Source organism: Acanthopagrus latus, chromosome 2 (genome assembly GCF_904848185.1).
Source record: "Acanthopagrus latus isolate v.2019 chromosome 2, fAcaLat1.1, whole genome shotgun sequence".
Taxonomy (NCBI): Eukaryota; Metazoa; Chordata; class Actinopteri; order Spariformes; family Sparidae; genus Acanthopagrus; species Acanthopagrus latus.
Genome location: NC_051040.1, coordinates 23,598,109 through 23,613,490, shown reverse-complemented (window position 1 = coordinate 23,613,490; position 15,382 = coordinate 23,598,109). Strand labels below are relative to the sequence as shown.

General features: G+C 41.3%; 1 long non-coding RNA gene across 1 annotated transcript; it reads left to right on the top strand.

Annotated features, from left to right (window-relative positions):
• Positions 1–3,050: 3,050 nt before the first annotated feature.
• LOC119012054 lies at positions 3,051–4,564 on the top strand. Its single transcript, XR_005072353.1, has 3 exons — positions 3,051–3,639; positions 4,238–4,273; positions 4,453–4,564. It is a non-coding gene; the product is annotated as an uncharacterized LOC119012054 (long non-coding RNA).
• Positions 4,565–15,382: the final 10,818 nt, after the last annotated feature.

Sequence of the window (15,382 nt, the reverse complement as noted above, 5' to 3'; positions counted from 1 at the left end):
TCAGACTGTCAGCAGGTCAATATAGGAGAGCAGAGCACAAATCTCCCTGATTGTGTTTTCACACACTCTCCTTGTTTTCCTTGTTGAGAAAGCTGATCATGTTTGAACAAAAGGTGAACATTAGAATAAAAGCTTCTTCTGCCAGTCATTGTTCTCAGCTCTACAAGTCCAGAGCTGTTTAACAGAGAGTGGGAGAGGAAAAGCCAGAGACAGACACTCAGTACTCCACTACTGGACTGTGTGCAGAGGACACAGATCTCTGCTGGGGGAGATTTTATCTTCCTTCTCTCTCTTTGTTTCTTCTTCTGTCTCACATTTCTCTCTCGCTCCATCTTTCCCTCTCTGTATCCATCGTTCTCTCTCTCCCTCTCTCTCTCCAGTGATAGATAGATGTATCAGGGCTTCATTACTTTCAGTCCTGCTGCAGTTCCATCTCATCAGTCACATCCATTATGCTGCATTCAGACTGTTTTATAATATATATTTTTCTAAGCAAACATTGGTTAAAGGTAATAGAAAAATGAGACCTGATTCTGGTAATTAGTTTGAGGAGGAGGAGCAGTGAGTGAGATAAAGTGCTCGAGGCAAAGAGCAAAGAAAAAAAAAGAAGACGTTACGATGACATATAGTGAATGTCTGAAATTATAAATCAAAGAACTGAAGTACACAGAAGATCAATGTTGCTTCTGGAGCTGACGATTTGTGTTGACCACACAAGGTGAGAGTGTTTTCTCCAAGCTCTCCAATCATACAGAAAATGTTTAGAAAGTAGAAAATGTAACACTGATGGCAGTAAAGATCCCAGTTTGTATCAGTTCAAATCAACTCAAACGTCTCAGAGACACAACATCTCCTCATCCAGCTGCTGCTGAGACTGATGAACAGCAGCACTCACCTTCAGGACCAGTCTGCATGACAGCTGAAGACAGAAAGGTCAATAAATGTCTTTCAGGGACAAAAGAGTGTCTACATCAGTCACTGCAGCACATCAACTGAAGTAAAGATCAAAAATGCTCCATTTTCTTTCTGCTCCAACAATTTTATTTGATGACATCACAACAGTTTTCATAATTTGCCTCATGATAGATGATTTTTTGTGCACACTGTTCATCCTTAAATGACACGAGTGTGGACGAGAGATAGATGGATGTATCTGTTGTCTTTAATCACAAACAGCAGATGCTCCCTGCCTGCATGTGTTCTGTATTTACTGGAATCTGACAGTTTTAACCACAGAAGTGTGGATCAATGCAGCGCTGCAGGAGAAATGTTTGGCTGTGACTGAATAATAATCCTTCATCCTCCTGTTCACTGGAAGAATGAGAGTCAAACAAAGGATGGATACTGTGTGTGTGAATCACAGAGTGATGACTGTCAGACCTCAGATGAAGCTAGTGACCATTAGTAAACTAAGTTAAACTACCTGAAACCTAAAACTAGCAGGAACTTTCATGAAGTTTACATTTCAGGGTCAGGGTTAACCCTAACCCCAGTGCAGTTTATCTCAACCTCCAGTGAAAACTAACATTTAACTCATTGTATGTGACTGTATCTCCTCACCTCCAAAGGTCCATATAGTGGAAACACATGCTGATCTCTGAGACAAACTGATGCTGCTTTACTTTTCCTCTGTCGAGACACTCAGCCAGCTGCAGTCTGACATGAGAAATATAGAACAGCCAGACAAGTTTAACAGAGCCAAACTGTTGGATGGCTGCCGGCCTGTATTACATCATAGACACTCACACAGGAGGAGGACTCAACAGTTATAATCAATACTGCATGTATACAGCAGCAGGAGCTTCTGACTGCATGTTCACTTCCCTCCATGAATATTTCATCCTGTTCTGCACACACTCAGTGAAACTGTCAAACAGTCTTATATTGTCATCGACTGATGACGCGTCCAGTTTTCATCTTTTCTCTTCATCACTCCTTCATGAAGCCGTATGTTCATGTAATCTGATTCACTTCATGTTCAAGTAAAATCTGATTCAAGTCATACAGGAATACACAGCTTCCTGATTTGTGTTACTATGTTACTCCATTTGTTTACAGTGACAAAGTGATTATTGTCACATCACAGACAGTTTCTAATTCATCTCCTCCACTTGTTTCTCTCTCATAAAGCTTCTCTGACAAACACAGCAGCCATGATAAATGATGAGCAGCCTCGTTAGAGGAAGACAGAGGAGGTGGAACAGCTACCTGTGATTATAATGATACTCAGCAGATGAAGAGCACTTACACACTGAAAAAAGAACAATGAGAGCAGCTTGTTGACTTCAGTGAGAAGTTAAAAGACCAGAGTGAAGCTGAATCAAAGAGTGAAGCAGATGCTGCTTCTCAGACAGAGACTGGTTCACACAGATGTTTACTACGACACATACATGATGGTTTTATTTTGAAAGGAGCCAGTGTGACAGTTACAAGTGGTTATATGAACCCTGCTGTCTTTGAGTAACACACACAGTAATGAGTGTGTGTTGGAGGCAGGTGGCAGCTTTTGTATGTTGGCACAGTTGGACGTCTCATCATCTGGTGTGGGAATCATTTTACAAAACAAAAATCTTATCAGCTCTCCATTTGTATTCTGAGCACAGTTCAGGTCTCGTGATCATGTTCAGAGTTTGTGCTGCTCTGACATCACAGTTACATGTTAACTGTTGACATTGTGACGTTTTTGACTCATTCTAACTCTAACAGATGATTCACAGCACAGTGGAACACTTTGGTCCACAGGGAGTGTTGACATCTGACTTTGGACACAAGAAGAAATCTCACTGGATGACATGAGGGCTGGTGTCTCTAAAGAAGAGAACAATGTGAGTTAACAGAGACGGAATAATAAATCTCTGCCTCACTGCCTTTAAATTACAGCGTGATGTTTCTTTGCTGTGAGTGAACCAACAGCTGCTGCATCACTTCATAAAGGAGAGAACGGAGGAGAGAAGATGATCGATAGCCACTGAGAGGAGAATAGTGGGATGTTGCTGTGACTGTGGTCTCAGTGTTCAGTCATCTGAAACATCAACAGGTTTAGATAAACAGTCGCTGATGTGAAGGCTCATTCGTTTAAAGCTGCACATTAATGATGTCACAGCAGAAACTCTGTCAGAAATGGACTGGAATTCTATTTTCACACAGACGAAGAAAACCTCACTTTAGAAAAACACAAACAACACATCATTAAAATGTGGGCCGGTGTGACTCAAAGGCTTTTTCATGTGTTATCTGTTCTAAACTTCACAGACACAGCAGGCCGCTGAGAACTGAAGAAAAAAGGTGAGACGTGAAAAAAAAGTGATCAGTGATGCTTTTGTGAACACAATAAAAAGTGGAACACCAGCGTTACACTGCTGCTCGTCTCCCACATGTTACTTCAGGTGATGCTGCAGTACAGCAGCTCTCCACATGTTTCTGCTGCCATGTAAAATTAAAGCTGTTCCACAGAACAGAGGTCAGAACCAGGACCCTGAGGACGACCCTCCACTGGAACTCTGGACCTCTCAGGTACTGACAGCTTGTGCAGCAAACTCCACCTGAACCCAGCAGCACTCTGGACGACCCAGTATGTCTGAACCCTCCTACTGCAGACATCCTGCCCTGCACACAGACAGCCTGCTCTGCCTGCCTGATGTAACTAAATAACAGCTCTGGTGAAAAAGTTCTCCTTGTCTGGGACTTTTGTTCAGCTCTCAGAATGTTTGTTTCTCTGGAGACGTTTCTACTGGTCACAGCAAGAGAAGCACAGGTGTGATTAATCACACTAACGAGGTTCTGTTCCACTGTAGTATGTGGTTCAGTCAGTGAGAGAGCAAACACACTAACAGAGCCCAGCAACCAGCGTTAGTGTCATTAATGACACCTGACACTTTCCTGCTGCCACGTCTCACAGTATGAGCCATGCAAAAGTCACAGAACTGCTGGTGAAAGATTCAACTGTGTTTGCTGAGTTCTTCTCTCAATACATGAGAAAATTCATCTGTCACTCCTCATCCTGATGTGTTTGTTCCTGTAAAAGTTGTCTCATTATTATTATCTATGAAATGAGATGGAACACCTGCATGTTTTAGTCATAACCAGTAAGGTGTTCTTCTTTCCTCTTCTATTATTCAAATGTTACAGCTTGTTGCACATATTTGTCTTGTGGATCTGAATTTATAGTCATATTGATACCTCTCCCAGTTTATTGTCCATCACCTCTCCATCTCTTTTTACATCATTGTCCCATCAGACCGGCTTGTTGGAGCAGCAGAGGAGGAGAGAGACGGTGAGGAACAACACTGTCATGTTATTCAGTGTTTTTAAGGTCACCACACCAAACAAGGTTTTTAAAAACCCTGTGGTGAAGAAGCTGTTGACCAGCAGAGATGACACCAGCAGGAGGTGGCTGATGTAATGAATGTCACACTTTGTATGTTTTGTTTTGTATGTCTGGCCTTCACCCAGGTAACTGACTCCGGGTTTCTCTAGACTGGAATCTCTTCCTGAACAGAATAAAGCAGAAAAACAGCTCAACAGCTGAAATAAACAACCTGCTGAGAAGCAGCATCATGGTCAAGGCAGGAGGAGACGTCAGGTTTAGGAGCTCATAATCAAAGTCTTAAGAACGAACTAAGAAGAGGAGCCGAAGTTGTAGAGAGAGGATGAGAATGAGGCTGTGTGACCTGGATGATGGCCTAAAGCTTTAAACTATAACAAAATACCACATTCACTTTTATTTTGGCCAGTAGAGATTTAGTATTACACAGAGACTTGACAACATTATAACTGATCAGTTTCAACAAAACATTAGTACTTTGACTTCAACCCAAATTTATACTGAAGAACTGTTTGTTATCAGTGTGAAACTAAAACACAGCATTCATTCAGTTTCTGCTTTGGTTCAAATTAAAGGCAGTGAAAAGCTCAGCTGCAGTCTGTGTGTGTGTGTGTGTGTGTGTGTGTGTGTGTGTGTGTGTGTGTGTGTGTGTGTGTGTGTGTGTGTGGTCCGTCCTCGACCCCCCACTGAGCCGCTGAGGTGGAGGCTGTTCAAATAACTGTAATTAGGAGGAAACAGCTCAGTGACAGGGCTGCTCTGTACTCACCTTAGCAACGTTTCCATCAGACACAAACAGTCCAATAGATGATTTAACATGAGAGCTGTTAGATCAGATCTGACATTTGACATGAGATCCACAGTTTGCATCAGATGGTCTGATTAGAAATGAGGTTCAGTTCACTGAGTTTTCAGTCTGTTTGATATGGAAACAAAAGGATCACATCATAAATATGTTTGTTTATAATGTTGTTTACAGACTGCAGTGTGAGAGTTCATCCATACACACACAATACATCCATTACTGTGTTGTCTTTATTCACAATATGAAGGATGAAACTCACACATGTTCACACTCTGTTTCACCTGGAAAACACTTCTCAGAGTCATGTACCAGACCTGCTGAGACATGTCATTATGAAAGTACTGTCTGTGTTTCCTCAGTCATCTGCTGTGTGAAGCCCTGTGAAGTGTAACTTGAAGTCAGCATACAGTCATACTGTCTCTGCTCAGAGAGCTCACACACCTTGTAGAGATGGTGTGATGGGCAGAGCTGACCAAGTATTGTGTGTCTAACTGTTATTATATAGAGTGAGTGAAGAGAAGCATCAACAGTGTGTGAAGACAGACAGATGAATGTTGAGCTGTGCAAACAAGTTGTTGTGCATGATGAGATGACACTAACACACACACACACACACACACACACACACACACACACACACACACACACACACACACACTGCACTTATTTTAGGGAGAAGGTGAATGCAAATGAGACTGAACATCTCGGAGCTGAAGAGAGAGAAAGGAGAGAACGAGGGAGGAGAACAAGGATGGAAAGGTGAGAGCGTCACAGCCCACGAGTGACTCTGCATTCATGGAGGAAACAAACTGTTCTGAATGTTGCTGTGAACACTGTGAGAGGCAAAGACAGAGCAGAGGAGAAGACAGAGCACAGCCACAAACAGCCACTGGCAGCTCAGCATGAACAGGAAACATGTTTCCCTTTAAAACTGTCAGAAAGAGATAAAAGCCTCTCTGGTCAAATGTTCTGCTGAAAGAAACGTCTCTCTTCTTTTACATCATACGAGATTAATATTCACAGAAACAAGCATCACACTGAGACATTACTGTATATTTTATACAAAACTAAAGGAAGTCTTCATTTTTTTATGTCGTGCTGAAAGTACTGATGGACAAAATGTCTTAAGAGGTAAAGATGCAGGTACTGAATCATTGGACCTTGATGTTTTTGTTTTAATTGTTCATGTTAAAAATGATGAAGCTTCTGTCCTTTATGAAAGCTCCTGTAACACTCACTTCCATTCAACATATGTGAATCAATCTTTAGTTCACTCAGGAATCACTGCGTCTCTTCTCAAGAGCATGAAAAGAGAAAATAGATAAATGTCTTCCTGTTTCCTCTCCTAAAGAAACTGCTGTCTTCTTTAAGGCTCCTGCTGACAGGAAATGTGTCAGTGAACACATGAACGCCACATGTACTAGACTGTATGTCTGACCTGACCTGTCACACTTGTTCCTCCTTCACTTGCTTCTGCTACAGTTTGCTTCCACCTCAGCAGCCCTCTGCCTGCTGTGTTCAGCCTGTTGAGTCTGTGGTGGCTGTTAAAGCATTAACACAGCAGTGTTGCTGCTCTGGCTCGGCTCTGTGTGAACACAGAGGTGATGTGTAATGTGCTCCCAGCTGGATCTTCAGCAGATATAGACTGTGTGCTTCATCAAAGTAAAGAGAGGGTGTAAGTGGATCCTCATGGTGACCTCACCAACCAACCTCACTACTGTGGACCAAATATTCATGAGAGCCAACAAAAAGATTCAGGACTTTAACAGTTGTCACAACACTGTGTGTTAATTTGTTGTTTACATATAAACTTTGATGGTAATTTGCAATTAGAACAAATCAGAATCACAGAGTGTGGAGCATCTGCTCCATTTACACACTGTCTTCACATCCTATGTGTTAAAACAAAACCAAACCAGCAAATAGAAACAAGACTGATATAGTTTAAACACAGGACTTTCCCATAAAATGTCTCATACTTATAAACATTACAAAGACTAAAAAGACTCCTTCCAGATACAGTACAAATAAAACAGCACCAAAGAAAATTATGATTTGATCAAATTCAACACTGTGTGAAGTCGAGGTTGGTGTTAAGATTCACTGCAGAGAACAAGACTCGTCTCCTCCATCACTCCACCTGTGGACATAATATCTGTGAATGTCTCCGTCCACACGCTGCAGAGACATGAGCCTGGAGACTTGGTGAGTCTTCAAAGTCTTTCACACGTGAATTAAAGAGATATTCAGAAATATGTCTCTGTTTTTTAAACATCTCATCTTGTATGATTACTTGTTGATTGAAGCTTGTTCCACTTTACTGCACATCCTCCAAAAAGTCCCCTGTGCAGTTGTTATTGAATGCGAAAGGGCTCATTATGGACTGAATGGATTGCAGAGACACTTGATGGTCATTTCAAGCAGCAGGCAGCAGACAAACAGTCATCAGAAGGCCTCTTCACCTCGCTCTGTCAAAGAGACGCAGCCCAGTTCAGCCTCTGTACAAGAACAGATGACTTCAACACTGCTGGGATGAAGTGTGCTGGACAGCAGCACAAAGTAACTTCAAATTAATGATGTCCAATCACAGACACATTTGAAGTGCTGGATATTTTAGCATGAATATTTTAAAAGCTGAAATCACTGAGTGTTTAACTGATTCATCAGCACATTAACAGTGTGGAGAAAATATGCAAATATGTTTCGCTTTGTAAAAATTACTCACAGTTGAAAAATGTCTGCTTTTATAAATTCCTTTCAGCTTTGATTTGAAAGAAAGAGAGGCAGAGAGAACCTGATAACACTTTCACTACAACAACAGGCAGAAAAGTGTTCCTCATATGGAGACATGTTCCATGGAAGTAAACTATGTGCAGCAGGAAGATGTCATGAAGCAGGAAGTGCAGGAGACAACAGGATAATTACTGAGAGAGATTGGTGTGAGAAAAGAGGAGACAGGTGGCTTCCATCCCTCGTGTTGCTTCTCTGATGGAAACAGAATCAGCCCTGCAGTTTACCCGCAGGGCTGATGGACAGAACCAGTGAACTGAGGGAAAACTCTGCAGCTTATTAACGAATGAGAAAACACGTCGTTGATCATCAGCTACTGTGTTGACCTGTAACACACTGGCTTCTTGTTCTTGTCCTCAGTCTGAATACTGTTGGTTTAATATCATGTCAGCTACTGCAGCTGATCACAACCACCTGCTGTCTCAGCTGGAAATTATCACTCATTAAGTCACGAGGAAATAAATGAACTGTATTACTGTTTTCTTCTGCAGTACCTTCCTGTTGATCCACAGACAGACGCTGGTGTCTGAACGCTCTCTGCTTTTACAGCAAACAAAGTATAAACTCCAGATTTTCATATTTAAATTGTCCTAGTTTAGACTCATTCAGTTTCAGCAAATCTGCATTGTGCAATTGCTTTGAAAATGAATTCTGCCTGAAGGAAAGAAGAGAAAACATCTTCTCTCCACAGTCTTTAGTGACAAAGATAACATGTACTTTCACACTTAAACTGATAACTAGATTAAACAGCCTGTTAATGTCTCAAATAAACAGCTGCCCGGGTGTCAAAACTCCACCCAGCTGTGCTCAGCACACACATGCACACTGCTCTCACACCAAACTACTCCTGCTGCTCTGCAGGAGAGGAGTGATGCTGCCTCCTTTAATGTAGTAAGAGCTCCATCAGCTGTGTGAGATACAAACAGGCCTTATGGGAGCTCTCAAACACTCCCCTGCCTCCATCCACTCTAATATGAAACTGATAAAGAGAATAATAAATGTGTGATGCAGAGCCAGAGCACTGAGATATAGAACATAGAGGAAATATATCTGGACTGATCGGTGACTCATAGATGTCAAAGCATGACCTGTGGACCTCACAATACACAATCTATTGACTGACCTGGGAGCAGTGCAGAACTGGAGCAGCACTTTATGAAGTGATCCAGTGCTGACACTCAGCTCAACTTACTTTTATTATTACTTTGACTCTCTGTCATGATCACACAGATGAACTCTGTGGACTTGAAATTCATATTTTATTGTAAATGTTAAATAGAAATGAGACTTGACTGATGATCGGATCAACTGAATTCAGATTAGAGAGGAAACCGTCGGCTCTGATAAGAGTTCTTTAAAGAAATAACAAAAGTCATTCTGGGATCGGACGTCTGTGTGAGCGTCCTCTGCAGGGAGTCTGGAGAGGTGAGTTTGTGTGTGTGTGTGTGTGTGTGTGTGTGTGTACGTGTGTGTGTGTGTGTGTGTGTGTGTGTGTGTGTGTGTGTGTGTGTGTGTGTGTGAATATGTGTGCGGGCAGTCAGCCTGATAAGCGGCTCTCAGCGATACAAGCAGCTGTTGAGTCACTGTGTCACTGAGGCAGAACAACATCAACACACTGCTGTTGATCCCATTTATCATTTTCCCTGAAGGACGGAGTTCATGAGTCACATTTTCCAGCTCTGCCCAGACTCACATCTCTCCCTCATGGGATCACTCCTGGGGACACACACCTCCATCCAGCTGATGGAGCGGCTTACTTGACTGTGTGGAGGTGGAGACAATCGATCACCTTCTTCTCATCAGTCTCTGAAGTTAAACTGTGAGGTTCTGATTCTGTTCACAGGTCCATGTGAAGATGATTTTGTCTTTAGTGAGACTTAGCTGATCAAATCCCAGAGGATCCAGTGGATATAAGAAAGAGCTGATGATATCTCCCTCTGTGAACAGTTTTACCTGCTGCTCTGGGTTCAGAGAGAAGCTGTGGCTCTGTGGTGTTTTCTCTCCATCCACCCTTCAACAAAGCCATGAAGTCATTTTGTCTCCTGAACTGTGTAACTGAGGCTCAAAGACAGAACAAGAGCGGAGAGGCTGATAAAAAACAAACTGAACTATTTCCAGCTCACACAGTCCAAGACACTGACTCAATAAGAGGAACTCTAGTTCTGTTGTTCAGACCAGGAACTTATATATTCATCTAAAAGATCAGCTCTTCTTCATCTGTTCTGTCTTTCTGCTCTCTGCTGTTCTATATTCCAGATACATTTCTGTCATTAGAAAAACTCTTTGCTAAATGTCTTGATGAATCATTATGATGTGGTTTTAAAGGGGAACTGTGAGGGAGGCCAGTGGTGACAGTCCTGTGAAAGAGCATCTGTTAGCCAACAACACCAGAGGGCAGAAACAGGAGGGACCATTTGAAGAATCACCATCAGTGACATTCACTCACATCAGGAAACAAATGCTTTGTCTGACTGTGGAGTCAAAGTAATGAACTTCAAACCTTCCACATTATTGCATGTTTCTTCACATTAACATGGAGACAAACTGCATTAAGACTTCACATCTCAAGGTAGAGAGCCTTAAAGTTCAGCTCTGACCTGCGTCTTCTTTTTAAGAGAATACTAGAACAAACATAAATGACACATCTACTTTAAACTATTAACAGTGGAAGATAAACCTGATGGTTCTCATCTTGTAGTTTTGGATCAAATCAGCAGCAAGTATGATACACTAGACAGATCTCAGCAGCTCAGCTCCATGAGGCTGACTTTAAACCACTGTGAGACTTGAAACATGAGATGAAGTCTGAATCTAACAACATTACAGTGACTTCATAACAACAGGAAATGGAGGAAATTGAACAAAAGCAGAAACTGTCCTTAAAATATCTCCTCACTGTCTCTGTTGAAGTCTCTTTGGGAACTATCTGTCTGTTCCCTCGTCTCTCTGCAGTTTCTGATTTCACTGCTGTCCGTCTGCTCTGCAGCCACAGCAGCCTGTCCTCTGAGCTGCTTCAACACCTGCAGCTGGAGGACAGGTTCACTCACTGGGAGCTGTCTGCCGTCTCCTCTGTCCTCCCTGTGTTCAGCTCCAGCAGAGAGGTGGAGCTGTGCTCCCAGCATCCTGTTTTAAACACTGACTCATTATTTATTCAGCTATCAGTCAGAGCCGAGATGATTCACAGACCCCAGTCTGAATAAAAGCTGACATTATGGAAATGTTCAGGTGCCTCCTGCATGTGGAACAGCTCGACTGGAAAATTAAACACAGAATTGTTCTCGTTATAAATGAACGGGTGGTAAATGTACCGTCTATGATGAAGGTAATTAAAGTGGTCCGGTGGTTCAGTCATGCGTCTCTAAAAGGTTCCTCTTCATAATATTGGTCAGTGCTCCACCAAATTAATTCTGATGAATCAGCAGTCTCAGTAGTCAATAGTCACACGAGCATTAAGATTTATGTATTATTGAGATCATAAGTGAAATATAAAGGTGGTTTGTGTATGATTGTACAGTAACTGTGAACACTGCTCTCTGTAGTGTTAGCACATGTTAATGACATATTACAGATGAGGGTGTCGGCCTCAGAGAGACACTTGTATAAAATCATGGAGGTTAGAATACACATTTCCATCACAGTCTGAGGATTGTCTAAGTGAACTGTTTTTAATCTGTTGTGATTAAATCTGTTATTTTGAGCAATCATCCTTTAATCTGATTGCAGTGCTCTCATAATTCTCCTGCTGTGTCAATCAGTGTGTAAATATTCAAAGTATTCCACTTGAGAAGTAAAATAATCCTTCATTACCGAGTGACAAACAAAACCTGCAGAGCTTTCAGCTCAGCAACAGAGAAAATTACCATCTTATCATCATCACGCGATGAGAAAAATAATGAGCTTCAATGTGAGCAGAGCGTTTACAGTTAGAGAGTCGACACTGTTTCCACTGAGATCACACTTGTTAGCACGTCTCTGTCTTTTCTGTAGTAACTGTAACAAAGGCTGGTGTAGAAATAGATTAAAGATGCTTTAACATCGTCACTGATAAACTGACTGTGAGTGTTGAATGAACACTGAGAGAAGCAGCATCCAGTCTTCAGCCTCCAGCAGCCCACCAACCAGTTCTAACCAACAATGACAACGTCCAGAAGAAATGTCTCCATGGACAGCTGCAGTAGATCTGCCCTGTCACAGCGAAAACACAAAGTGTTCAGCTGAGAGCTGACGAGGAGAGAGCTGTTAAACCTGCAGAGCTGTGACAGAGAGATGACCTGAGTCTCCTCCTTCTCAACCAGAACTCCTCAATTAACTTCAAGGAAAAGGACTTTAAAGGAGCATTTCAACAATGTTTATTTTCTCCACCAGTCCTTTGTCTCTCCCTCTCTCCTCATCTCCATAACACCAACATCTCTACTTCTTTATGTTCTAGGTAACACTCAGGGACACACTACACACCAGTTTGTTTCAAATGGAAAATCCTATTTTGTTTTGCTGTAACAGTGATCTGATCTCAGTGTAAATGTGTATTTCTTCTGGTCCTCATCAACAGTCCATCAGACAGTTTAGCAGCCTCTCGTATGAGCAGACAGGACATGTTGGTCTACAGTGGTGGTCCTGCTGCTGTCTCCGTCCTCTGCTCTGTGACATGAGACCTCCACTCAGACTCATTCTTCTCTCTTCACACGTCTACAGCTGCACAACCGCTGCCAGAGCTTTTTACTGCTTCCTGTTTGTCTTTCCGCCTGCAGCAGGAGTCCAATCACATTTCTCACATCTGCTGCCGCACGTCTGCAGAAAGCCAAGAAATAAATGTCATGTGTCTCAGTGCTGAGAATAATAAGCTTCTCTAGCTGGAGGGAGGAGATTTAACAGTAAAATCTGACACGAAACATTTTTTTTTAAAAGTGATAGTAAAGGTTTCAGGAGATAAAATAAAGAAGGGGAGAGAAAAAAACATGTTCTCACTTCTTCAGAGAGAGAGAGCAGTTTGTGGTTCAGCTGTGGGCTGAGCAGGAGTCTCCAGAAGACACGTTTTATCATGCAATAGACTACATACATATAAAACAATATTTGATATAATATCATAGTCACACTGCAGCCTTGTTCCTCCAAAGTCACTCTCAGGGTGTGAAGCTTGAATGCTGGTATATTGTTAAGCTGCTGTGTTTCAGGCTATAAGTCGAATAAAAACAAAGAATCAGCCTCATTTGTTAATCTCACAGCTTCCTGAGTGATCTGCAGCTGAAAAGTGTTCACTGACAAAAATCTGGAGGGACATCGGGCCACATTTCAATTAAAACAACATATTAGCTAACATTAGCATTAAACCACTTCCTAACACTAGCGTTAATTAATTAATGATTAATTTTTTAGAATTCATTTTATACCTTAATTATCATATTGTGTGACATTAACTGATGGTAAAGTTAGCTAGGACGTGACTGAATGCTAACTGTTGTTTAGGTCATCAAATACATTGTTTCAGATAGAAATATGGCTCGATGTCCTTCAGGATGTTCACTGTCTGTTGTGTTTCACTTGGTGATCAATCAGGAAGCTTTATCATTATCAAAAGTCCTAAGTTTATAGGACTTGCACTCAGGATCACATCTGTACGACTTTAGCGGAAAAAAATAAATAAATAAATAAAAAACCCTTGTGAATATGGTCTGTGCGTTCAGATTTCAGTAGAGCACTGCCTCACAGGAAACACATCTGCCAGCTGCACACAGTGAAGTTATGGAAGAAGAGATATCACACTGCTGAACTGAACAACACAGATGTGGCTTCAGAACTGTGTGTTGAATCTTGTCTCTGACAAACTATGATCATCTCTTTTGTTCTGGTAGACATGATGAGGCCAGTGAACGAATGAATGAATGAATGAAACACATGCAGTCTTGTGTCAGAGGTCAGATATCTAATAAAAGACACACATCCTGCACAACCTTCATCGTTTTCCCCACAAAGTGAAAACAAATCTTCCAAAGTGACAGAAAGTCCACCTGACACAAACATACTGTATGAATGTGTGTGTGTGTGTGTGTGTGTGTGTGTGTGTGTGTGTGTGTGTGTGTGTGTGTGTGTGTGTGTGTGTGTGTGTGTGTGTGTGTGTGTGTGACTCTGCAGATAATAAGCAGATCAGAAGTCACAGCTAAACCTAAATCTGAGATTTCCACTTTAATTTTCCATTAAGATGTGATTCACTGTGACAGCTGTGGTGTAACAACCTGAGAGGGTTATTATCAGCCTTATTATCAACCTGCAGACAGTCTGACAGTCGTTTCATATGAGAGGAGGAAATAACTTAAACTCCTGCAGAAAAGTGACTTCACAGATCAACATGATTACAGCTGTGATACACAGTATGTGAGCTGAATATTTGATTCATTAGAGTTTAGTGGTACATTAGTTTGAGGACTTTAAGGAATACAGTCTCGTCTACTTCGAGAGTGCTCGAGTGTTTAATATGTTGAAAGAAGACAGTGTGATCATGTGAGAAGCTTTCATTGGTCTACCTGTGATACACAGAGGGAATATGGCTGTATCAGCAGGAGAGTGCTGTTTATAATGTATTTACTTTTTTAGAGCAGCACAATATCAGCATGAAAAGTTCAACTGTGTGTCTGTCCTTTGTCATATAAATGACTCTCTGCTCCAGATGGATCTTCCAGATGTGAGGTGGACGAGTCTCCAGATGTTTCTCTGTTACAATAAGAGCATGTTTACTTTGCTGTTGAACAAAACTCTGAATAATGAGAATATGCTTCCTGAGAGGTCCGGCTGGTTTAATCAACACCTGCTTTAAAAGAGAGAAAACATCTGGAGTGGAGATTTAATGAAGAGTTGATCAATAGCAGCCAAACGTGTCGACCGGACTCTTCCAATCTTCTCAGGGAGGAAACTTTCAGTGTGTTCATGTTGTTGTGGACTTGAGGAATCTGTTTCCTTCTTCAGAGTTCTCCCTGATGGAAAACTCAATTTACATTCAAGTCTGACTTTGACCTTTGAAATGAGGAATCCTCATTGAAATGTAGAGCTGCTGTAACCTTCATCTCTCAGTTGTCTTTTGAGCTCGAGGCTGGAGTTTAAATTTCAATATTTGAATCTTAAGTGAATATAAAGGGCTGCTCTTAAAATATAATCGTATCATGCTCACAGGGCAGAACAGTTTCCTGTTGCTTATGATGAGAGGACAGTTATTGTTCTTAATGTATTCTCCCTTTAGATTAAAGAAATATAGGAAATATCTTATAAAGTTTTATCTATAGATAAATATATAGTTTTATCTAGTTATGATAACTGTTATAAACTAAACGTTATGTCTAAACTATAAGTATTTAAGGACTTATCGTGTTTGGTAAAGAAGTTTGTAGCTGTACAGAAAAGTGTCAAAAACAAATAAAGTATATTATTTATAAACATCAAACTGGTAAACATGGTGAACTGCAGTCCAAAATTAGAAA